The sequence below is a fragment of the Leptopilina boulardi genome, unplaced genomic scaffold (genome assembly GCF_019393585.1).
Source record: "Leptopilina boulardi isolate dan_hultmark-lab unplaced genomic scaffold, ZJU_Lbou_2.1 LbouV2_224, whole genome shotgun sequence".
Taxonomy (NCBI): domain Eukaryota; kingdom Metazoa; phylum Arthropoda; class Insecta; order Hymenoptera; family Figitidae; genus Leptopilina; species Leptopilina boulardi.
Genome location: NW_026137779.1, coordinates 800,664 through 825,165, shown reverse-complemented (window position 1 = coordinate 825,165; position 24,502 = coordinate 800,664). Strand labels below are relative to the sequence as shown.

At 30.1% G+C, this 24,502-nt stretch overlaps 1 protein-coding gene across 1 annotated transcript in view; it reads left to right on the top strand.

Moving 5' to 3' along the window:
- LOC127279881 (uncharacterized) overlaps window positions 1–24,502 on the top strand; it is a 110,831-nt gene that overhangs the window by 70,693 nt on the left and 15,636 nt on the right. The gene's annotated exons all lie outside the window — the stretch shown is intronic.

Sequence of the window (24,502 nt, the reverse complement as noted above, 5' to 3'; positions counted from 1 at the left end):
GTAATAGAGCGTGCGTTCGAAAGCTCAGAGAGTTATTTTACCCGATTCTTCTTATATATGGGGTAGAATTATTTAACTGTTCAGGTGAACGGTTAAAATTTATTGAAATGACTTGATTTTTTGATAATTTGTCACTCTATGTAAAAGTAACAAATTCCTGAAAATATAAGTTGTTCATTTCGGTAGGTTAGTGGAAAAAAGGACACGTCAGATTTTTGTTGAGAAAGAGGATAGTTCGCGTTGAAATTGGAGAAAAGCACAAGTCGAATTTTTTTTTCGAATATTACAGTTGGTAACACTATCATTAAGGTTGACATTTAAATACTTATTTATTTGTCAGTAACTGAAATAAATTACATTGGTTAGAATGGTTAAAAATTAAATTATAATATTGAAAATTTAACGTTGTAATTTTATCTAAATCAATATTTTTATTTAATACAAATTTCAGTTTTCGATAATTTACAAAAACTCAAATTAAAATTATAATTATTCTTATAAAAAGATGAAAAATTCACACGAAGAAAAAAAAATAACATCAAACATTTTTCCTGTCGTTAATATGTAAATTGAGAAAAAATATTTTGATTTTTAGGAAAAAAACCTTAAATATAATAAACAAATATATACATCATAAAATTGAATAACAACTTTCATTTATATTATTTATATGTACACACTGAAAAAAAGTGAAATGCTAAACCTGCTTTTTACTTCGTCAATTTCAACCAAGTTACAAAAGCAATGCACAGAAGGCAATGTTTAATGATTAAAAAGGCAATTTTTGTTGGGTTACTAAGATAACCAACACATTTTATAAATAACATGTTTTTGTGACGTTAGTAATAAGGCAAAAATTAACTTTTTTGTAAGAAGAAATTGCCTTGTGTAGATTGCTTTTGTAATTCAGTAGAAATTGCTGAAATAAAAAGTAGATTTTTTATTTAATTTTTTTTCAATGCATATAATTTAACAAAAACAGAATTTTATGTTGAACAAAAATATTAACCCCTTCACAGTCAAGGGCTTATATATAGCCAGAAAAGAATGGTGTCACCTTTGTGCATGTGGCCTTATATGGCTAAGTTAAAAAAAAATACTAAACATGACTCGATTAGAGTGTTAATGGGTATACTAAGGTTTTTAGGGTCGCTGAATCCAAATTTGAGGTCAGATGTAACAAATTTAAAATGGCGGACCCAATATAGCGGAAAATTATAGAATTGATTCAATTCTTTCAAAACTTGTTACTCCGGGGTTTTTGGGGTCCCTGAGTTCGAAATTGAGGTCAGATTAAAAAAATTCAAAATGGCAGACTCTATATGGCGAAAAATTATAAAATTGATTCGATTCGTTCAAAATTCGGTACTCGGGGGTTTTTGAGATGGCTAAATCTCATGTAGTTTTCGAATTGTTAAATCAAACCTCAAATTTGGATTCAACGATCCTAAAAACCCCTTATCAGCAACGAATTTTTAACGAATGAATTGAAAAATTTTCCGCCATATTGGATAGCAATATTTAATCCAACATTTTGAATTTTTTGAATCCTTCTGTGACCTTAAATTTGGGTTCAGTGACCCCAAAAACCTTAAATACGATAATATAACATTTTTTTGAAAATTTGTTTTTCGACCGCTTTGGGCCCACAAACGATTTTTCTACTTGACTGCTTAGGGGTTAATGAAGGCGGAATTGCAATGTAAAATTTTCAATATTATACTTTAATTTTTTACCATTCTAAACAATACAATTTATTTCAGTTTAATGATTAATAAATGAATTTTTAAATGTCAACCTTAATGACAGTGTTACCAACTTAAATTTTTTCAAGAAGAGTAAAATTTCATGTGTCCTTTTGCTCATCTTAAACGCGACATGTCTGCTTTTCGACAAATATGTGACGTATACTTTGGGGTCGTCCATAAACCACGCAGTACTTACAGGGGTAGGGGGGTAAAGCTATTGTCTACGATAAGAGGAAAAATGGCGCTAATACAGGTAACAGCGTGCTACATGGTGGAAGGGGGTGGGGGTAAAATTTCGAAAAAATGGGGCTACGTAGTTTATGGACGACCCCTTTTTTTACTAGCCCAGCAAAAATTTGAAAAGAAGTGTGTGAAAAGTAGAGAGGGTAGGAATTTTAAATTTTCAAGTGATAATCTCATTCTAAAATTCATATAACTTTAACAGAACTTGATGGATTTCAATTTGTTAAATGGGATTTTGAATAATTTTTATGTAATTTTCAGTACAAAAACAAATTTTTTTCAAAAAGAAATTTATACCATATTTTTAAAAATTAAATCTTATTTAGTAATAAGTTTCTTAAGAGCCTTTTTTGCCTTTTTAGCTACGATTCAGTTTCTTTTCTTACTAGATGACTAGAAGGGGGCGCGCAACGTGCGCCCTTTTTGGTTCTAGTATTTTTAAAAGTTATAAACAATTTAAGTTGACTAATTTTTATCGAAAAATGAAAAAAGTCTGCCAATCATTTTTTTCAATAAATATTTCTCATTCTTGTTTATACGATAGCCGAAATAGTACAGATTAAGAAAAATGTTGGTTTTTTCATTTTAGATGAACTGTTCTAGGGAAAAGTGTGACAAACTTTTAAAATGTACCTCTTTCGGTAGCCATTTTTTATTAGATTGTTAAAAAAATTGTTTTCAACTCTTTAAAATGTATATTTTATCATAAAAAAATTGTAACTCATTTTATCAAAGTTGGAGTTTCTCTACACGGAAAATTTTTTTCTTAAGTGTTGGGATTTACTAGTTTATCTAATTTACAAAACAGACAGAAGATCTTGAAGGTCAGTTTGAAACGGTTAATACATTTAATTTGCCTTGATTCGGTTTACGAGTTTGTATTAATAAGTTCTTTAAATAAAATTACAAATATTTTCTTTAAAAAAATTGAGAGAAATGTATATTGGCTTCAAATGCTTACAACATGAACAATGCATATTGCAAATGATCTACCAAAAAGTTTTCCATGTAGGGATGAAAAAAGGTAATAGGCTGCTGTGTTTTGTTTTACTAACGTCTAATAAAACCATAGCCTAAAACTTGTTAAATATTTTTCAATCGTGGTGAATTTTTGGTACAAAAAAATAATTGAGCCGCAATAATGGCAACTGCGAGAAGACGATGTTTGAATTCTCCTGATTCCTTTTGTTATATTTGTGGAGAGTACATTTTTATTCGAACAGATAACAAAAGACAAATAACAGAATTTATTAAATCTGCATATAAAGCTTATTTTAAGTTAGAGTTGCAAAATGTAAGTACGTATATGTATAAAATAAGTTTAGTATATGTTTTATTAGACCTTTTTGCGTTAAATAAGCGATCAGCTTGTGGTGAAAATGAAACAAGAACTTTTCTTTTAGTGTAAACCTACGGTTCCTAACGTTGTTTGTAAAACGTGCAGTGAACACTTGCGACAATGGACAAAAGGAAAAAGAAAGTCATTAAAGTTTAGGGTTCTAATGATTTGGAGAGAACTTAAAAATCATTTTGACGATTGCTACTTTTGTGAAGTAAATATTTGTGGAATTAATCGAAATAATAGAAATAAATGGGCATATCCAGACTTAGATTCCGCTAGAAGACCTCTGCCTCACTCAGAGAGTGAAATGCAGCAATCATCTCCTTTTTTGCCTGTTCCTCATGATATTTTTATTGTTGAAGATAAACAATATAGTGAGAAAAATGACAATGAGGATGAAAGCTATGATGAATTTGAGGCATCATCTGATGATCCGAAACTTTTTTTCTCAAGAGGAACTTAGTGATCTTATAAGGGATTTGAGTCTTACAAAAGAAATGGCTGAAATTTTAGCATCAAGATTAAAAGAGAAAAATATGCTTTCTCCAGGAGTAAAAGTAACTTTTTATCGTAAGCGAGAAATAGAACTTTTGCCTTTTTTTCATCAGAGGAGAATTTAGTATTCTGCAACAATGTAGCTGGCCTTGTTAAGAAAATGGGACTTTTAGAATATCGGGCAAATGAGTAGCGTCTCTTTATAGATAGTTCCAAACGAAGTTTAAAATGTGTTTTATTACACAATGGAAACAAACACGGCTCTATTCCAATTGCTCATTCGACTATCATGAAGGAGGAATATCACAATATCTCGCTTGTTTTGGAGAAAATAAAATATACAGAACATGAGTGGCTGATATGTGTTGATCTAAAAATGGTTAATTTCTTACTAGGACAGCAAAGTGGATACACAAAATTTCCCTGTTTTTTTATGTTTATGGGACAGCAGAGCTAAAAGTGAGCACTCCCTAGCGGATGGGTCCAACGCGTTTTGAACAGAATAGTGTTGAAACACCGTTGGGAACACAACGGTCACTAAAAATGTTATTTAAACAATAAAATATGATGAAGTATTTATTGGGATTTGTAGAAAAAGTGTTCATGAGTAATTTAAGACCTTATTTGTATCTATTTAATACGAAAAAAGTGAAATAAAGGTGGTTCTACAATAAGTGCAGAAGGCAAGTGCAAGTCTAAAAAAACTACAAGTGCAAGAGAGATTGCTAGATTATCTATCTTTCTTGCACTCATGGTTTTCTTGAACTTTCACTTGCCTTTTGTACCTATTGTAGAACCTCCTTAAAAGATAAAATATGGAGCAATCTTATATTAGGGTACACGGAAGAAAATCAATGGTTGCCACAGCCATATCTTTGGTTGTCTCAACTATATTATATTGAAAAATACGTCCCAACCATACCTCCGGTTGCTCCAGCCATATTAAATAGCTAGCTTTAAATTGTTAGCACAACTAGAATATATGGCTGTGGGAACCATATATTTGGAAAACATTCAAATGCTAATATGGATGTGACAACCATTTTTAATTGATGCTTCGACCATTATTTAGTGTACCATATTAATATTGTTGAAGCAACCATTTTATATGGTTACAATTTATGTTTATTTTATTTGTTTAATAGTATCAATAAGGTTATTTTTGATTAATTTAAAACATTGAGTCCCATAAAAACGTATTTATTTTTTTGAAATAATCGCCAAATACAAATTCGTTAACAAAATAAACAATCGTATCGCACCTTTTATTATAGTATTATATAATTATAGTGCGTGCCTAAGTGTCGCAAACATTGAAGAATTTTTTTTTCGAAGCCTATTTTTTTTAAGGAAATCAATGCACTCAGCTTCCATTTTTTAACTTAAAAAACACATTAACCGGGATCAATATAATTCTTAAATGATTATAGAAAATGTTTAGGACTGCGGATATATACACGTTTCGCGACGCTTGGAATTAATGTGAGTAATATAGACGTAATATATTGCATCACCGTGCAGACAAGGTGCGCAGGCGTCTATAGGGGCCTTAGCAATTCAAAAATGGATAGGATAACAAAATTGTTAAAATCCAAACCAATATTGTTACCTCAACTAAAGCTATGGTTGATATATCCATATCATAGGTACAAATATTATATGATTGCCACAACCATTCTTTTTTGTCAATGTATCCATACTGAAAGCTGCTTCAGCTATATATATGGATGCCTCAACAATATTATGACCAACAATATTTTTATGTTTGGGACAACGAGACCTTTTCTTTCCGTGTATTCAGTCAAATTTTTATATAATTCAATGAAAAATGTTTTATATATTATTTTTTAATAATAGAAAAACAGTGAAAAATTATTAATTTATTATTTTAAAGCATTTAAAAGGGTAATAAATAGTGAAAATTAATGTTTTTAATGAGTACTTTTTGTGTGTATTAGACAACGTTTATCGACAGCAAGTTACGGGTTACACCGGTGAACGCTAGATGGCAACACAGTAAACAATTAATAAGAATTTGACAAGAAAAGTATTTAACCCACTGAAAGTCGATGATGCATCTAGACACAAATAAAAAAATGTCAAAGACTTATTGAATATTCATAAAAAATGTTACTAGGGGGTTTTCGGGGTCGCTAATTAAAAATTTGATATCAGATTTCCAAAATTAAAAATACGAAATAAAATATAACGAATAGAAAAAAAATTAAAACATAATCAAATTCTCCATCAGCTTCTTACTCGGGGTTTTGGGGTTCGCTGATTACGAATATAATAACAGATTTTGAAAATTCATAATTGCGAATCCAGTATGGCGAAACAAAAAATTAAACTTAAAACAAATTCTCTGGAAGTACGTTACTCGGGGGTTTTTTGGGTCGCTGATAACGAATATAATAACAGATTTTCAAAAATCAAAATGGCGGATCAAAACAATTAAACAATAATTGAATTCTCTCAAAGCTCATTACTCGCGGGTTTTTGGGGTCGTTGATTACGAATCTGATATTAGATTTTCAAAATTCAAAATGGCGAACTACGAAACATTTTTTACTTTTTTAAATTTTAACAGAATCTTTAAGTTTTTAGCATTAATTTGCTTTTTTGAAACTTAAAAAATGTTTTGTAGTTTCTAAAATATGTTAAATGTTCGAGAATGTTTTTCTACAACCCAGCAGCGAGGCGGCGAAAAGTGACGATTGACGGCTGAGTTGTAGGAAAACATGCTCGGACCTTTTTTAAAATATTTCAAAAACCACAAAACATTTTTTATGTTTAAAAAATGCAAATTAAAGCTAAGAGCCTTAAGATTATGTTGTAAAATTGTCAAATTTTTCCATCCATTATTCCACATTATGCCGGGAATAACATGTATTTTAAATGTTTAGTCATCATAACGAAATGAAAATAAGCAAAAAAGCCTAAATACTCAAAACCACCTTTAAGCTTTTATTTAATTTGCTAAATATAAAAAATTAATACAATTTTCTTGATCCGCCATTTTGAATTTTGAGAATCTAATATCAGATTCGTAAACACGGACCCAAAAAAAGGCCGAGTAACGAGATTCCAGAGATTTCGATAAGTGTTTAATTTCTTTAATAATTTACCATTTTGAATTTTTAGTCTGTTATTATATTCGTAATCAGTGACCGAAAAAACACCCCGAGTAACAAGTTTTCAGAGAATTCGATTAATGTTTAATTTTTTAATCCGCCATTTTGAATTTTGAAAATCTAATATCATATTTGTAATCAGTGACGGCGAAATAACACCCCGACTAACGAGCTTTCAAAGAATTGGATTAGTATTTAACTTTCTTGATCCGCCATTTTGAATTTTGAGAATCTAATATCAGATTCGTAATCAGTGACCGAAAAAACAACCCGAGTAACAAGTTTTCACAGAATTCGATTAATGTTTAATTTTTTAATCCGCCATTTTGAATTTTGAAAATCTAATATCAGATTCGTAATTAGTGACTGAAAAAACACTCCGAGGAACGAGCTTTCAGAGAATTCGATTAATGTTCAATTTTTTTGATTCGCCATTTTGATTTTTGGAAATCTGATATCAAATTTGTAATTAGCGACCCCGAAAACCCCATAGTAACATTTATTATTAATATTCAATAAGTCTTTAGCATTTTTTTTATTTGTGTCTAGATGCATCATCGACTTTCAGTGGGTTAAATACTTTTCTTGTCAAATTCTTATTAATTGTTTACTGTTCTGCCATCTAGCGTTCACCGGTGTAACCAGTAACTTGCTGTTGATAAATGTTGTCTAATACACCCAAAAAGTACACAATAAAAACATTAATTTTTACTATTTATTACCCTTTCAAATGCATTAAAATAATAAATTAATACTTTTTCACTGTTTTTCTATTATTAAAAAATCATATATCTAACATTTTTCATTGAATTATATGAAAATTTGACAGAATACCCTAATATAACAGTGCTTCATATTTTATCTTTTATTTCACTTATTTTGTATTAAATAGATACAAATAAGGTCTTAAATTACTCATGAATACTTTTTCTACAAATCCTAATAAATACTTTATCATATTTTACTAGCAACTTTGTCGTCCGCAAGCGGCCGACTACGTTGCTCGTGTGCATTAACCATATCTTTATTCACTTCTTTTTTTCAAAAAATTTAATATTAGAAATTTACAAAAAATTTCTTCATATTAAATCTACCACCCAAGGAGCACGGAATATTGCTTGAATGTCAAGGTGATATCAAGCGGGAATATTGTTGTGACATTCAGGCGATATCATAATGTCCGCTTCATGGGGACATTCTACGGTGATATTCTTGTGAAATTCGCGTGATATTTGTATGGTACTGAGGGAATATTCCCGTGAAATTCACGCAATATTAAGAAAATATTCCTGGGATATTAAGGGAATATCCCTGTGATATTGAGACAATATTCCTGTAATTTAGAAAATTCTAAAATGTTGTTTATTTTGAATATTTAATTAAACAAATAAATCAATAAAAAAAAATTGAAATTTTGTTAGAATTTTATAAATTATCTTATTAATATCACTGGAATATTCCCTCAATATCAGAGGAATAATTCACTCAATATCACACAAATTTCACGGGAATATTCCCTCAATATCATACGAATCACACGTGAATATCACCGAGGAATGTCCCCGTAAAGACATTATGATATCGCCTGAATGTCACGGGAATATTCCCACTTGATATCAATGTTACAATCAACCAATATTCCGTGCTACTTGGGCGCTTAACTTTACTTTTCCCTTATGACAGCAACTACTAAATAATCTATGTGACGGTCTCTCACACAGAAAATGTAACACATAACAAAACTTACATTCTACATTCATCAAACCTAAATAATTCTGTGGAACCTTACTTTTATTGAAAACTTTAAGACATTATTGCATCTCCTACACTTTTTTATTTCGGTTATCGTTTTCACATGCCAAATTCTTTTCTTGACGCACTTTCTTTTCATCTTCCGTTTCCGTAGAAAATTTGTTCTTCTTACATGACAAATTATTTTCTTGACGCACTTTCTTTTCATCTTGAGTTTCCATTGATATTTTTCTTTCCCTACATGCCAAATTTTTATCCTTGTGTATTTTCTTTTCATCTTTAGCTTCTATAGATAATTTCTTTTTTTGCATGTAACATTTTTTTTGCGCTCTTTCTTTTGTATTTCTGTTTCTGTTTCATTACGATTACGTTTTCTCAATCTACCAATCTCTTGTCTAATTATTTTCTGTTCATATGTAACTTCGCGCGTTGCCTTCCCTTTTCTTTAATTCCTAGAATTATCTTTTTATCAATTTCTTCACTCAGAAAATACTTCATTTCTGAATATTCAAGTGGTGAAATTTTGTTCATATTATTATTAGTTGTACGAATTATTTTCTCTTCACTAGTGTCATTTAGAGAATGTTTAATTTCTAAATATTGTGTTAATAGAACTCTGTTAATATTATTGCTGGGAAAAGTATTAAAACAGAACAAGGGTTCAAAATATTATTTTTAAGTTCCTGAGCTCGATTTATGAAAAGACGGTTCCAATCATTCTCTATTATCGAATTCCTATTGTGAGACGTTCTTATTGACGGAAAATGATTTAAGCCATTATTTTCAAACATTGACTTTAATTGGTTTCTCATTCTGTTATTATCAGTTTCATAATTTACGCTGTTTGACATTACGTTAAAAAATATAGATGTTGCAAATGCTATTGCATATACTCCACACTCAACACTACCAAAAGGTTGTTGATCAACAACTACAAAAACTACTGTTGGTTTAAAAGGGAACAATCTAATTAAATATTTCATTTGATGCACATTTAAACATCCCTCATTAAGGCTATAAAAGTATAAGTACTTTGCATATTGAAAAAAGAATTGGAATCTTTTCTTAATAAATCTTCAAATTTGTACATATGCATGTCATTTAACAATTTATTTCTATTTTTAACAATTTTTAAATCTTCATCACTCAAAATAACATACTCTTTTATGTTGGCCATAGTATACTTCGTTTAATTTTATTTTTGATTCATGAAAATCTAAATATCTTTAATCCTCTCGCTCACTCTCTCCAATATAACAAATTTTGCCATTTATTAAATATAACCAATTTTGCCTTTAATTCAATATAACAAATTTTGCCTTTTATCCAATACAACTACCAATATCCAATAGAATGAGAGAACTATGAATGAGTAACTACAGATCAGCCAATAAGTGAAAAAGGACACTCTTATATGATTAATCAGTAGTTCATTACAGATACCATATATACATATATATACACTTGTATTAAAACCCCGGATTAATTACCACAAAAATCCAACCCTTGGACAATAGAACCTTTGTTAAATAATCAATGAGAATTAACTCTGAGGACCCAGGTAATAATTTCTTTTCTCCCATTTATTACATGGAAAAATACCCTTAGACAATAGAACCTTTGTTGATAAGGATTAACTCTGAGAACTTAGGTAATAATTTTTAAATTTTTTTATTAAAATTTTCAGGGACTCTAATACAGGTATGCACACATATATATATATATTTATTTTTATTTTCAAAACAAAAAGGAAAAAGATTAAGATTTTAGACGAAGATATTCTTATGCCATTTTGAATTGTCTAGATAGAGAAACGCAATGTTAAACGAAGAAGTACTTATGTTATATTCCTTGGTGTAAGAAAGAAAGGTATGCGTTACCTATTTAGCTTTAGACTTTCTTTATAGTTTTTTTTTCACGTGATAAAGACAGAAAGAAATTATTACCTGGGTCCTCAGAGTTATTAATTAATCCTCTTTAAAAGATTGCAGGTCAAGTGAACCCTCATTTGCAAAATAAAGATATATCTTTCTCTCTCCATAACTTGTTCTTTTTCTCTGTCACCGAAAACCCAGCAGGGGTCCGGACGGAATGAATGAATGAATGAAGGAATGGACAGAATGAAGGAATGAATTCAAAGATTATTATAGTTAATGGTTTAAATAACATTTTTAGTGACCGTTGTGTTCCCAACGGTGTTTCAACGCTATTCCGTTTAAAACGCGTTGTGCCCATCCGCTAGGGCTGGACAAAATAAAATTGGCCGTTGCGAGAAACTTTGACGCCAGGACAGAAAAATGTTATAAACAAACCTTTGGTTTCAAGAGACAAAATCATCCTTCACCATTACACATAAAATTGGGATTGATGAAACAATTCGTGAAGGCGTTAGATAAAAATGGATCTTGTTTCCAATACTTGTGCAGTAAATTTCAATCATTGAGTAAAGAAAAACTAAATGGAGGTATATTTGATGGTCTTCAAATAAGGTCCCTCATCAATGATCCCAAATTTTCAAAGACAATGAATAACACTAAGCTTTTGGCCTGGACATCTTTCGTTCAAGTTGTTAAAAAATTCCTGGGTGGCAATGACACTACCGGCAACGCACATTTAGTAAGAAACATGCTTCTCTGGTACCATAAATTGGGATGTAACATGAGCATTAAAGTTCATTACCTTCACAGTCATTCAAATCAGTTTTATCGCAATATAGCTGATTTAAGTGAAGAACAAGGGGAGCGTTTTCATCAAGACTTAAAAGTTATGGAACAGAGATACCAGGGTCGTTGGGATGAACATATGATGGCGGATTTTTGTTGGAATCTCATGCGTGATTGTCCAACGATACGGCATTCAAGAAAAAGTTATAAACGAAAGTTTGTAGATACTGATTTTAACTCTCAGAATTTTATTTTTTGTTGAAATATTTAGTTAAATAAATACAATTAATTAAAAGAAATTCAACCAAATAAATTAAATAAATTTAATTTAAACAAACAGTAGAGTTTTTTGACGCAAAAATTTATGTCTCGTAATTTTTTATATTTTTGCGTAAAAATGTATTTTTATAATCTTTAGACATATTAAACCTTAAAGGGCTCTAATATCTGGTTTGGATGTCGGACACCCAGAGTGCGTTTTAAGGGTTATAATACAAAATGGTAATCTTTTAACGAATTTTTCTGTTCAGAATTTCAAACTAAAAGACTACATTTATATTAAATCCAAAGTATCATATTTTTTTTAAATGTCTGCCTTTGTTAAAAGCAAACAATTTTTTGCTAATGACTTTGAGGTTAAGGTGTTGGAATTTAATTTTCAGAGATGTTAGTTTAAAAATTAAACTTTATTTTAAGCCCCCACTTTCTTTGCTAGAGGTACGCGCTCAAAGTTTTACAAAATTAATGTTTGCGAATCAAAAATGGATTATAAATGCCTTTAAGGTTATGGTGCAAAAAAGGTGATTTTTGGGGATTTTAGTTGAAACATAAAGCTTCAATTTAAGCCCAAGTGGAAGGTTCTACGACCTTCTGTTTCAGTGCTAGAGGTACTCAAAGTTAGGCAAAAACGCGATTTTTTGACATTTTAAACACATTTTTCTCAAAAACTAGAGCTGATAGGAACTTTTCGTTTACGGATTCGTGTTCAGCATGAAAAAACCTATCAGAAATAGGTCTGACATTTGTCGCACCAAAAAAATTTGCTAATTTTGTTGGCCTGTGTTATCAATTGAATTTATAACTGGTGCGTCCATTTAAATAAGATATTGAGAGTAGTCATTGTCGATACACAGCCCCACAAAAAAAAAAAAGTGTCGTGCGCGGCAGACCAGACTAGTCATTTCCTATGTATTTTGACGCGCTGAACACGAATCCGAAGTCCGTTTTGCTCCATCACGTCAGGATTTTTTTCTAACCTCCAAAAACCTGTCGGATTTTGAGAGGTAGGCTATTTTTTTAAAAATTGATGGATTTACTTCAAAATTGGTATCTAGGGGTTTTTTGGGTCGCTGATGACGAATTTGAAGTTAGATTTTCAAAATTCAAAATGTCGGCTCCAATATGGCGGACGAATTTTGTAAAAATTGATGGATTTACTTCAAACTTGGTATCTAGGGGTTTTTTGGGTCGTTGATTACGAATCTAAAGTTAGATTTTCAAAATTTAAAATGGCGGCTCCAATATGGCGGATTATATCGACCCTTCAAAGGTGATAATTCCGCCCTTACACACGAAACTAGGAGCAATTAAACAGTTTGTCAAAGCCTTAGATAAAAAAGGAAACTGTTTCAAATACCTGGAACAAAAGTTTCCAGAAATCTCTGATGCGAAACTAAAAGAAGGTGTTTTCGACGGACCACGTATTCGCAAATTGTTAAAAGATGAGCAATTTATCACCAAGATGAATAAAAAGGAGAAATCCGCAAGGCTTAGTTTCAAAGCAGTTGTCAAAAATTTTCTGGGTAATCACAAGAGTGAAAATTGGGAGCAAATAGTTAGTGATATGATTAAAAACTTTGGTAAGTTAGGATGCTTAATGAGCATAAAGTTGCATTACTTAGACACGCATCGGGATCAATTCCCTGAAAATTTTGGAGATTACAGTGAAGAACAAGGAGAACGATTCCATCAAGATCTGAAAGAATTTGAGCGTCGTTATCAAGGAAGATGGGATATAAATATGATGGCCGACTACTGTTGGATGCTGAAAAGGGATATTGTACCTGGAGGCACCAATTTGAAAAGAAAACCATTACACAGATCCTTTGAGGACAAAAGTGTGCGCTATCATAAAAAGACGTGAATACCTTACTTATGTATATAAGAAATTCCATTTCTAGTTTTGAAAATCTAACTTCAGATTCGTAATCAGCGACCCAAAAAACCCCTAGATACCAAGTTTGATGTAAATCCACCAATTTTTTTAAATTCGTTCGCCATATTGGAGCCGCCATTTTAAATTTTGAAAATCTAACTTTAGATTCGTAATCAGCGACCCAAAAAACCCCTAGATACCAAGTTTGAAGTAAATCCATCAATTTTTACAAAAATAGCCTACCTCTCAAAATCCGACAGGTTTTTGGTGGTTAGAAAAAAATCCTGACGTGATGGAGCAAAACGGACTTCGGATTCGTGTTCAGCGCGTCAAAATACATAGGAAATGACTAGTCTGGTCTGCCGCGCACGACACTTTTTTTTTTTGTGGGGCTGTGTAATGGTGGGAGCATAATGGAAAGAAATGCCCGTGAAGATTACTTGAAATATTCTTCGAGAGTTACCAGCTCAAATAAGGGATAAGTGCATTTTTATGTAAACCCACTGAAAGAAATACTTTTCTTTATAAATTTCAATTCATAAATGAAATTGATATTAATTAATTTAATATGATAAAATTTTTTAATTTTTCAGAAGAGGCTATCAAGTTTAATATTTAAAGATACCAAAGAGATCAATGGCTGTGATAAATTTGAATGTCTGTGCACATTTTTATTTTATAAAAGTTTCTAAATTAAAAACTTAATATTAATTATTTGGTTTTATAGAAATTTAAAACGTATATTATATTTACACGTCACACTATATTAAATATATTTTCACGTTGAATCAACCAAAATATATATTTAATTAAAGCTTAATTATGTTTGAACAGCAGTTTCTTATTGAAAAAATTATATACTTTAATTGTTTGTGTATATACATTCAAATTTTTTTTATTATTGTAATGTAGAAAAAGTTAAAAAATCATTATTAGTAAAATTTTTGTTAAGAAATATTAAAAATTGAGCCCATGGCCTCTGGTTGTTTAAGGGGAGGGATCGATGAAATGTCTACTCATCGAAATTAATGTTGTTAAAGGGTGTCAATTTTTTTCTGGCATTATTTTGGATCTAAAATTATTGAGAACTATCGATAAAAAATAATAAAAATTGTAGAAGAAGTTGAATGTTTAAGGAATAATTGATCAAATTGAAACCAAACATAATTGTTTTGGTTTAGGGGTAACAATTTTTTTTAGACATTTTTTTAAACATGAAATCATATTTCACTATGATAAATAAAAAAAAGTTATTTTTAACAAATTTTGCATTTTTTTTATTTTTTAAAAAATTGAATTTTTTCAAAATCCATACGATTGATTGTTCAGAATCTTGAAAAAAGTGTATAAAAAAATCAGCAATGAAAAATAATAAAAATTGTGACAGAAGCTTAAATTTTTTAAAATTTCAAGTTTTTTTAAAATTATTAATAGATTAATTGTTGGTCACGATTTTTCAAAAACTAATGGACAGATTTTTCTCAAATTTGGCATACTTCTTCTCGGTAGTGCTGACTAGTGATTGAACGAAGGGTTTTAAAAAATATTGAAATTTGGTCAGTGTTTTTTGTCAATATTTACGAATTTTTTAACCATTTAGACCATGTATCAATTGTAATCAACGGAAAACAAAATCCTTCGTTCAATCACTAGTCAATACTACCTTGAAGAAGTATCCCAAATTTGAGAAAGATCTCTCCATTAGTTTTTGAAAAATCTTGACCACCGCAATTTTGGGAGAGGTTTCAAACAACCAGTGGTCATGAGCTCAATTTTTAATATTTCTTAACAAAAATTATACCAATTGTTCTTTTGATAGTGTACTTTAAGGTGTTCAAGTGATCGAATAAAATAATTTATTTATTAAATGAAACAAAAATTATAAAAATGTATACGATTTTTTGCCTTCTAGACCCATGTAACCCCTTAATTCACGAAAATAAAAAATCATAATTTAAATTTCAAATTTGACGCATGCGTATAACCGCGAATTCGTTTCGCTTCTATGGTAGTGACATCTGCACCTTTTACCTGAAACTAAACTTATTGTCTCCACCTCATACCTATATTCTGCGCATACCCACACATGCTTAACAATATACACATACGCTGTTTGCTTTGGTGGGTATGTGCAGAAGACTAGTGCGACTTGGGGTAGCACGCCTAAACGTAGTGTCACAATCTGGCTTACTGCTCTCAGTAGGCAATCAGCCGAGTTGTTTCTCCTGTCTCTGGTCATCTTGACAATAGCACATCCTCTAGTGTGGCCTGCTTCGAATGGACTGCGAAAATTTTAAATTTGCATGTGATAATTTAAATATTTCAGTCTTTCGTATTTCGATGGCCACAAGGTCTTCATCAAATATTGCACGACTGTGGAAATTGGGCCGAGAGATGAGGGTTTCGGCACCTATATACACATATATGCCGAACCAGTGTGTAACCAATTTAATGTCTACATGCTTGCGAACATTTTCCATGGTCTTACCATAAACTGCGTTATTCATTAATTTGAATAAATTCTTTTCAAATTCATTTTTCGCAGTGGTTCGCATGGCAGTATTATAGTCTACATAGGGTTTCAACCATTGTGATTGGTTGAATTGCAGCAACCGATGTATTTTGACTAGTTTGAGACCGTTCCCGAGAGCCTGTTTCAATGCACGATAATGAATCACGTACTTCTCTTTAGGCAGGAGAGTTGTGAGTAATTTCTCCTACTTAGACATGGGAGGTTTTGCATTAACTGCGCAAAACGGTATGTCTTTATGAGAATTGTGAAGGCTCTAGGAATATTCGAGATCGACTTCCAACTTGTACCCGACTGAAGAGTCGTCGGGTACGATGAAGTCAAAGGTCTCGTCTAGGTTGTCAATCCACTTAAAACCACCAATTGGTAGCGCTTGTGCCATTGCCCAACCATATAAATTATTCGTGTCGAAATACATAATATATTGTGTGTCTTGCGTAGGATCGAACTGATCCATATAGGGATTGTTCGCTTTAGCACAACGGTTACAACTCTGGCTAATACCACCTCTGATACCCGACTCAATAAACATCATCATGTCTATATCGGTTATAAGTTGCAATGTTATGCCCGTATATTTGAGCATAGCATCCCAAGTTAAACCGGGGGTAGTATAATAGTGTGCTGGATCTAACCTGTACGCGTTTAAACATTGTTCGCGAAAGTTCTCTTTCTTTATATAAAGGTGAACGTAATTGTTAAAGGTTTGACAATTAAATTCAGACCAGACTTTTTGCGCATGCTCATATTTACCATCGGATATACCAGCATCATAGAGAGTACCATAGAATCTCTCTTTGGCTGGTAATTCAATGTCATCCAACTTACTTCGCGAGTCTAAATACTCGTAAGGGAAGACACCTTTTCTCGTTAATAATTTATTTTTTTCGCGATCTGTCACCGTACTGGCAAATACGGATTCAAAAATTTTATATTCGTCAAGATATGACGCTAATTTTTCTAGAGATGCTGCCATGAATCTAAACGAGTCAATGAAGCGTAATTTAACCACACTCCCCTTGATATTTTTCGTAACGGAGATATATTTCTCCTTGTTCAAGGGGAAGAGGTCAACTCGACCATCAAAGCTCGTCGATACAGCATGAATTATGAATCATACCCACTTAAATTGTGAAATACAATAGGTACTATTTGGTACTCATGATAATTGAAGTTGCACGATTAATGCGCAGCACCTCTATACTTGCCAGTAAGATGACAATGATCGCGAACCTTTTTAACATTAGCTGGTATATTCTTACAGCAAATATGGCATACGCTTGCTTTCTTAAAATCAGCGATTTGCTGAGGAGTTAAGGCATCTATATAAATAGGATTCTTAAATACATTATCAATTTTCTCGGAAAATTGCCTTAACTCGTCAGCAAACCACTTTGCAGGATCATTTTCCTGCCTCGGCTACGGTACATACACGGACAATGAGTCATCGTAACTACATTTTACATAGTAACCTATACTAAGCAATTTATGATGCTAGAAAATTTCAGTTTTACTTAAATTATTTGTATCTTCTTCAACGGGAAGAAGTAAACTTTCACAGTCGGCATAGATGACAAAAGGAACTTACTCCTTATTATCTTAATTTTTAAAGGTAATTTTACAATTTTAGCATTCGGTAATTTTACGCTACAAACATTCATACGTTTACAATTTTCATCGTGTACATTTAATCTTTCCGCTGATGAAATATAGTGTAAACAACGATCACAAATATATTTTACATTTATGGTTAGTCAATTGTTTGTATACTAACCGCGATAAATTTTTAATCCAAACATAGTGGAAATTCATTAAATCAATATCTTTAGAATCATTGTTTACATTATGTTCATTAACACGCAATTTACACGCAAAGTTTAACTCGCACTTTACCAATTTTTTCACAATTTTTACAATTACTTCTTACACCGGAAAATAATTAAACTATAACAAAATTATAGCTAATAAGTCAAGTGTTCAAATGGGATTAGCGATGTTTTATAAATATTAATAATAATAATAATATACTTTAATTAGTCACACCCCATTCTTCCCTTCTTTAATATTTAAGGTAAAAGCGAAATAAATTAAATTTTTTTATTCCAATATAACAAATTATTTTCTGAAATATTTTTTTTAAAGCTAGTCGCCATGCAATAGCCAGTAAGTTGAAGAAAATTTCTGATCAGTTTTATGAAAATCAGTTAAAAATTGTCTTAGCTGCATTGCACGGCGTGACAAAAATCGCGTTTAAAGTTTTCAATACAATAAAGTAGTGTTTAAACTTTTTCCTTGAAGACTTTATGTGTTCGTAAATAACTATTGCACTAAACCCAAGTTTTACTATCATTTGCTAATAGTGCTTGCTACTGACAATTAATAAAATTATATTTACAAGAAAGTGAAAGAATAGAGAGATCTAGTAAGCATCGTTAACTGCGTTTGGTAGCATTTGAAGTGCTACACTTATGTATACTATAGACATTCATATTTCGATTATAAATAAATAATGTAGGATCATATATAACAGATAGTAAACTAATTTTTAATGTAACAAAAATGGAAAAAATTATTTTTTATACGAGTTTACCCGCTTAAGGTGAGGGGAAATTCACTAAGGAAATCAGAAATCGGTAGATGTAGTCTCTGTAAGATTTCTTGAGATTTCTACGCGATTACCTAAGATTTCTAGGGACTGCCGGCTCGGTTACTGGCTCAACTGCCAATGACTCCTTACATATTGGTACTATGTATATTGAAATGAAATTTTGGATTAGCTTAGTAAAAATCGACTTTTATGTTTATAAGTTTATTAAATATATCAAAAACAATCACGCACTTTTTGAAAGCGCATTTAAAAAATAATTTTTTAAATCATTTTTATTCTTCTCAAGAATCTATAATATTTATAGTTTATGAAATATTAATTATTAATAGAATAAATAATCAATAAATACAACAATTTAAATGAAAAAATTATTTGTCACTAAATATAGGAATGAATTGTTTTTGAAATATATATTCGATCATATTATTGAAAACTTCTCATTTAGATAAATTATGTATAATTTTTTTAAAAATATATTTTGCTCTATTAATTGTTTTGAAAATAAATTATAATCTATTGACTCGAATAGCTACAAACACTGTAATGAATATTGTGTTCGATTTACATATAATGTAACGTCCTAATTTTCAATTTAGAGTTGTTCGATGGTAATTAAAAAAGTTTTGCATCTTATTATAATACAAATCAATTTTTTGTGATTGCAATAAATAAATTTTGAAAATTGCTTGTACGCAGTTATTTCTGAAAATCAAACTCGTTATAATTTTACAAAAAGTGTCTCGGCATGTGATAACGACACTATACATAGATGTGATCATTAGTCGATAAATACTTCAAGCTTGCTCGGTCGCGTTCGGCAGATGTCGGCTGACGAAGCGACTACTGTGTCGAGACTCCCAGCGATTTCTACTAAGATTTCCTGAGATTTCGAATGAGACTTCCCTGGATTTCTATAGATTTCAAAAATTTCTTAAACTATTTCTTTAATTCTAAATTCAGGAAATCGTGATTTCTGAAGTGAATCTCTCCTCGCCTTAATCCTTTGCGGCACAGTAATAACCCAGATTACCACCTATTTTATTTACAACTTTTCTTACTGTATTTGAAGTTTTTTAAGCAATATTCATTAATTTTTTTAAAGTGAATGAGAACATATTATTGAATGAAACGAAAATAAAAATAACAATATTTACGCAAAATTATAAAAAACTAGCAACTTTGTCGTCCGCAAGCGGCCGACTACGTTGCTAGTGTGCATTAACCATATTTTTCATTCATTTTTTTTCAAAAAAATTTAATATTAGAAATGTAAAAAAAAATTTCTTTATATTGGATCTACCACCCAAGTAGCACGGAATATTGCTTGAATGTCAAGCTGATATCAACCGGGAATATCTTTGTGACATTCAGGCGATATCATAATGTCCTCTTCACGGAGACATTCTTCGGTGATGTATCTATGTGACGGTCTTTCACAAAAAAAATGTAACGCATTACAAAACTTACATTCTACATTTATTAAACCTAAATAATTCTGTGGAACTTTACTTTCATCGAAATCTTCAAAAGACATTATTGCAACTCCTGCACTTTTTTTATCCCGATTATCGTTTTTACATGTCAAATTCTTTTCTTCACACATTCTTTTCATCTTCCGTTGCCGTAGAAAATTTTTTCTTCTTACATGACAAATTATTTTCTTGACTCACTTTCTTTTCATCTTGAGTTTCCATTGATATTTTTCTTTTCCTACATGCCAAATTTTTATCCTTGCGTATTTTTTTTCCATCTTCAGTTTTTATAGATAATTTCTTTTTTTTTCATGTCAAATTTTTTTTGAGCTCTTTCTTTTTTATTTCTGTTTTATTACGATTACGTTTTCTCAATCTCTCATTCTCCTGTCTTATTATTATTTTCTGCTCATGTGTAACTTCGCGCCTTGCCTTCCTTTTTCTTCCCTTCTCTTTAATTGCTCGATTTATCTTTTTATCATTTTCTTTACTTAGAAAATTTTTCATTTTTAAATATTCATGTTGTAAAATTTTGTGTTATTATTATCAGTTGTACGAATTATTTTCTTTTCACTAGTGTCATTTAGAGAATGTTTAATTTTTAAATCTTGTGTTAATAGAACTCTGTTAATATTATTACTGGGAATAATAGATATTGATGTATGAAATTACATTAAATAATTACTTACAATCATTGGAATCATTTTAGACACTTTTGTACAGCTTAAACCTTAAATATTTAATTTCATCACCATTATATGTCCCACATTTTTTTTATCATCTTACTCTTGTCCTTATCTTGAACACATTTGTTTTTCATTATGAAATCTTGATAGCATTTTAAAATAACATTAAATGAGATTTTATTTTGATTACGACTCACAAAAAGAATTAAATTTAAACAAATATGCAGAAAAAATTTACTATGATATTGATAGCGGAAGTAACGTATGTATGTATAAATTTAAAAATCAATTATATATTTTTGTTAAGTACATATTAAACTACTAAAAAAATTATTTTCAAAACGTAAGAAAATTAAAATTGCGGGGCTGACAGTCGATCAACAACAACCCTTTTTTTATGCGAAGGTGTACAGCCACTAAGGTACCTTTTTAGCAAAAAAAAAGAAAATTTCGATTTATTAAAAATTCCACAATGGTCTAACCCCTTAATTTTAAAAAATGTTTAATTTAAATAATGAAACAAAAGAGAAATATTTTTCTAAAAATAGTTTATCGATTTTTTTCAAAATTTTTTCAAAAAAACTACTTCTTTTTACGAAAATTTTAAGCCTAGGCAGATCAGGGACAAACAATTTATACAATATTTTTGGCATATTTTTAAAAATTTTTGAAAAATATTTTTGGTTTTTTTATACTACGTACTTTTCTGTACACTGTGTTTTGTTTATTGAGTAAAATATGCAAATTAAAAAAAAATTCAACAAAAGTTATAGATACTATTAAAATACATTTTTATGTCTTATGCACTTTTTTAAAATTTTCCATATTTTACCAAATAAACGAAAAAAACCATGAAATTTTACGACTGTTTTATGGTTTCCATAATAAAAATCAAATTTTCGAGTTTCGTCATTATGATTTTCGTAATCACCGCATCAAAATACATAAAAGTACGTAGTATTAAAAAACCATTATTGTCTTTCTATTCCTTCTATTACAGACGCATAAGTTTGTCTCACTCTGTACTTTCTTACTTTTTTCAAAAACGGAAAATGGGGACGCATGAATATTTCCCAAATTAGACTTACCGGAATTTTGGTGGTACCGAATTTAAAATTATTGAATTTACATTTAGTAGAATTTAAAAGAAGTAGATTTTACAATGAGCCCAATTTTAGAATCGAAAAAATTTTGTTTAAAAAATTCTAATTTTATAGAATTTTTATTTAACTAAACTTTGATAAAGCAGATTTTCTAATGAATCGAATTTTCAAATAACACTATTTCAATTTAACAAAATTTATATCTACAAAAATTGTCAGAAAAAAAATTTTTTATTTATCAGAATTTCCAATTCAAATAATTTCTGTTTAACAAACTAACTATTTAACACAACTTTTATTAAATCAAATTTCGTTTTTATTTAATAGAATTGTCATTTAACAGAAATTCTTCTTAGTTAAATTGATAAGACAGAGATTTTCTATTTTACCGATACTTTATTTGACCGAAGTATCACTTATCCGAATTTTCATTAGATAGAATTGTGAAAACTTTTTTTTGCAAATTTGTTCAAATTTAATTCTTCTTGTGAGTTGTAATCGAAATAAATTCTCATTTAATGTTATTTGAAGGGTAGAATGACAAAAGGGGTCAAGCGCCAATTCACTGTTTTTACAGGAAGTAAAAAAAACATTTTTAAAAATTTTGCAGGTCATTTAAAAAAAAAACTGAGAAAACCGTTTCGATATATTAGTATGTTTTAATAAATAAACAACAATTTGTTGAAATAAACCTACATATTAACGATAAAATTAAAAAAAACTGTGGTTCCTTGAGGTTATATCAACTGCGCACATTTTCTTTAAGCATTAATTATAAAAAAAATATACAGTTTAAAGGAAAACTGGAAAATTAGTTTCTTTCTATGAAATCGACGAAATGAATAGAAAAAAAAATTCCTTTAAAAAATTGTTTGTTTTCAAGAAAATTACGAATTAATTGCTTGCTTTGGAATTGAGCAATACTTTCATCTTTAAATTCAATTGTTCACTTAGTATAACCATAAAAATATTTAAAAATTAATAACAAAATGATTTTAAAATTGTTTAAAATTGAAAATACATTATTATTATTATTAATTTTATTAATTAAAATATTATTAAAATAAAATTAAAATAAAACCTAAAAAAATAATATTTTTTTTTATTTTGATAATATTATTGACTCACCACTTTCTTTTGTTTTTCAATCAGGTTGCAATAAAGTAAATTTGAGGCTATTTTATTAATTTAATTGTTATTAAAAACTGATTTAAATACGCAATAAAAAAGGAAATCCTTCTACAGAAATGTGTAAATGAATTTTCTTGATTTTTTTATGCAAAAACCTCATTTTCGATAAATTGGCGCTTGACCCCTTTTGTCATTCTACCCTTCATTTTAGAATGCTATCGAGATTTCGTAATGAGAAACAAATGTGTTCAAGATAAGAACAAGAGTAAGATGATGAAAAAATGTGCGACTTATATTGGCGATGAAATTAAATATTTAAGATTTAAGATGTACAAAAGTGTCTAAAATGATTCCAATGATTGTAAGTAATTATTAAATGTAATTTTATACATCAACTTTGTAGGGCACGCCTTAACCCTTTGCGGCACACATTTTTCATTCCATTCAAAAATACAGATGATCACACCTATAAGGGTTTTTGGGGTCGCTGAATACGAATCTAAAGTCAATTTTTAAAAATTCAAAATGCCGAATCCAATATGGCGGACGACTTTTTGAAAATCTAATGCAATTCGCTTGAAACTTGTTACTCAGGGGTTTTTGGGGTCGCTGATTGCGAATCTGAAGTCAGTTTTCAAAAATTCAAAATGTCGGATCCAATATGGCGTACAATTTTTAAAATCTTATGCAATTCGCTTGAAACTTGTTACTCGGAGTTTTTCGAGATGATTTGGTAGCCTTGGAAAAGGCTGTTTGGTATAGTTGCTGATTACAAATATCAAGTTTGTTTTTTAAAATTGGAAATAGCGCATCGTAAGTAAAATTCCATTTTCAGTTGTGATAAGCGGCGAAACAATTTCTTCCTGGCAAGTTTTACAAATCCAGGACGTTCGCTTTTGGTCAGCTTTTGTACTACAATGAGCACATATTGGATCCACATTTTGAATTTTAAAAAACTAACATTGGATTCGTAATCAGCGACTCGAAACCCCCGAGTAACAAGTTTTAAACAAATTTCGTGGATTTTTAAAATTTTCGGACGCCATATTGGATACGCCATTTTGAATTTTCAAAAAATGACTTCAGATTCGTAATCAGTGACTCCAAAAACCTCCAAGTACAAAATATCGGTTCCCTTTTTACCTAAATTTTCGGTAATGAATTTTTTTCAAAAATAATGAGTTTTTTGAAAATTATTTATTTATAATTAACTATAATAATCTTGGTATTCATTCATTCATTCATTCATTCCGTCCGGACCCCTGCTGGGTTTTCGGTGACAGAGAAAAGAACAAGTTATGGAGAGAAAAAGGTATATCTTTATTTTGCAAATGAGGGTTAGCTTGACCTGCAATCTGTTAAGAAGGATTAATTAATAACTCTGAGGACCCAGGTAATTATTTCTTTCTCCCTTTATCACGTGAAAAAGCTATAAAGAAA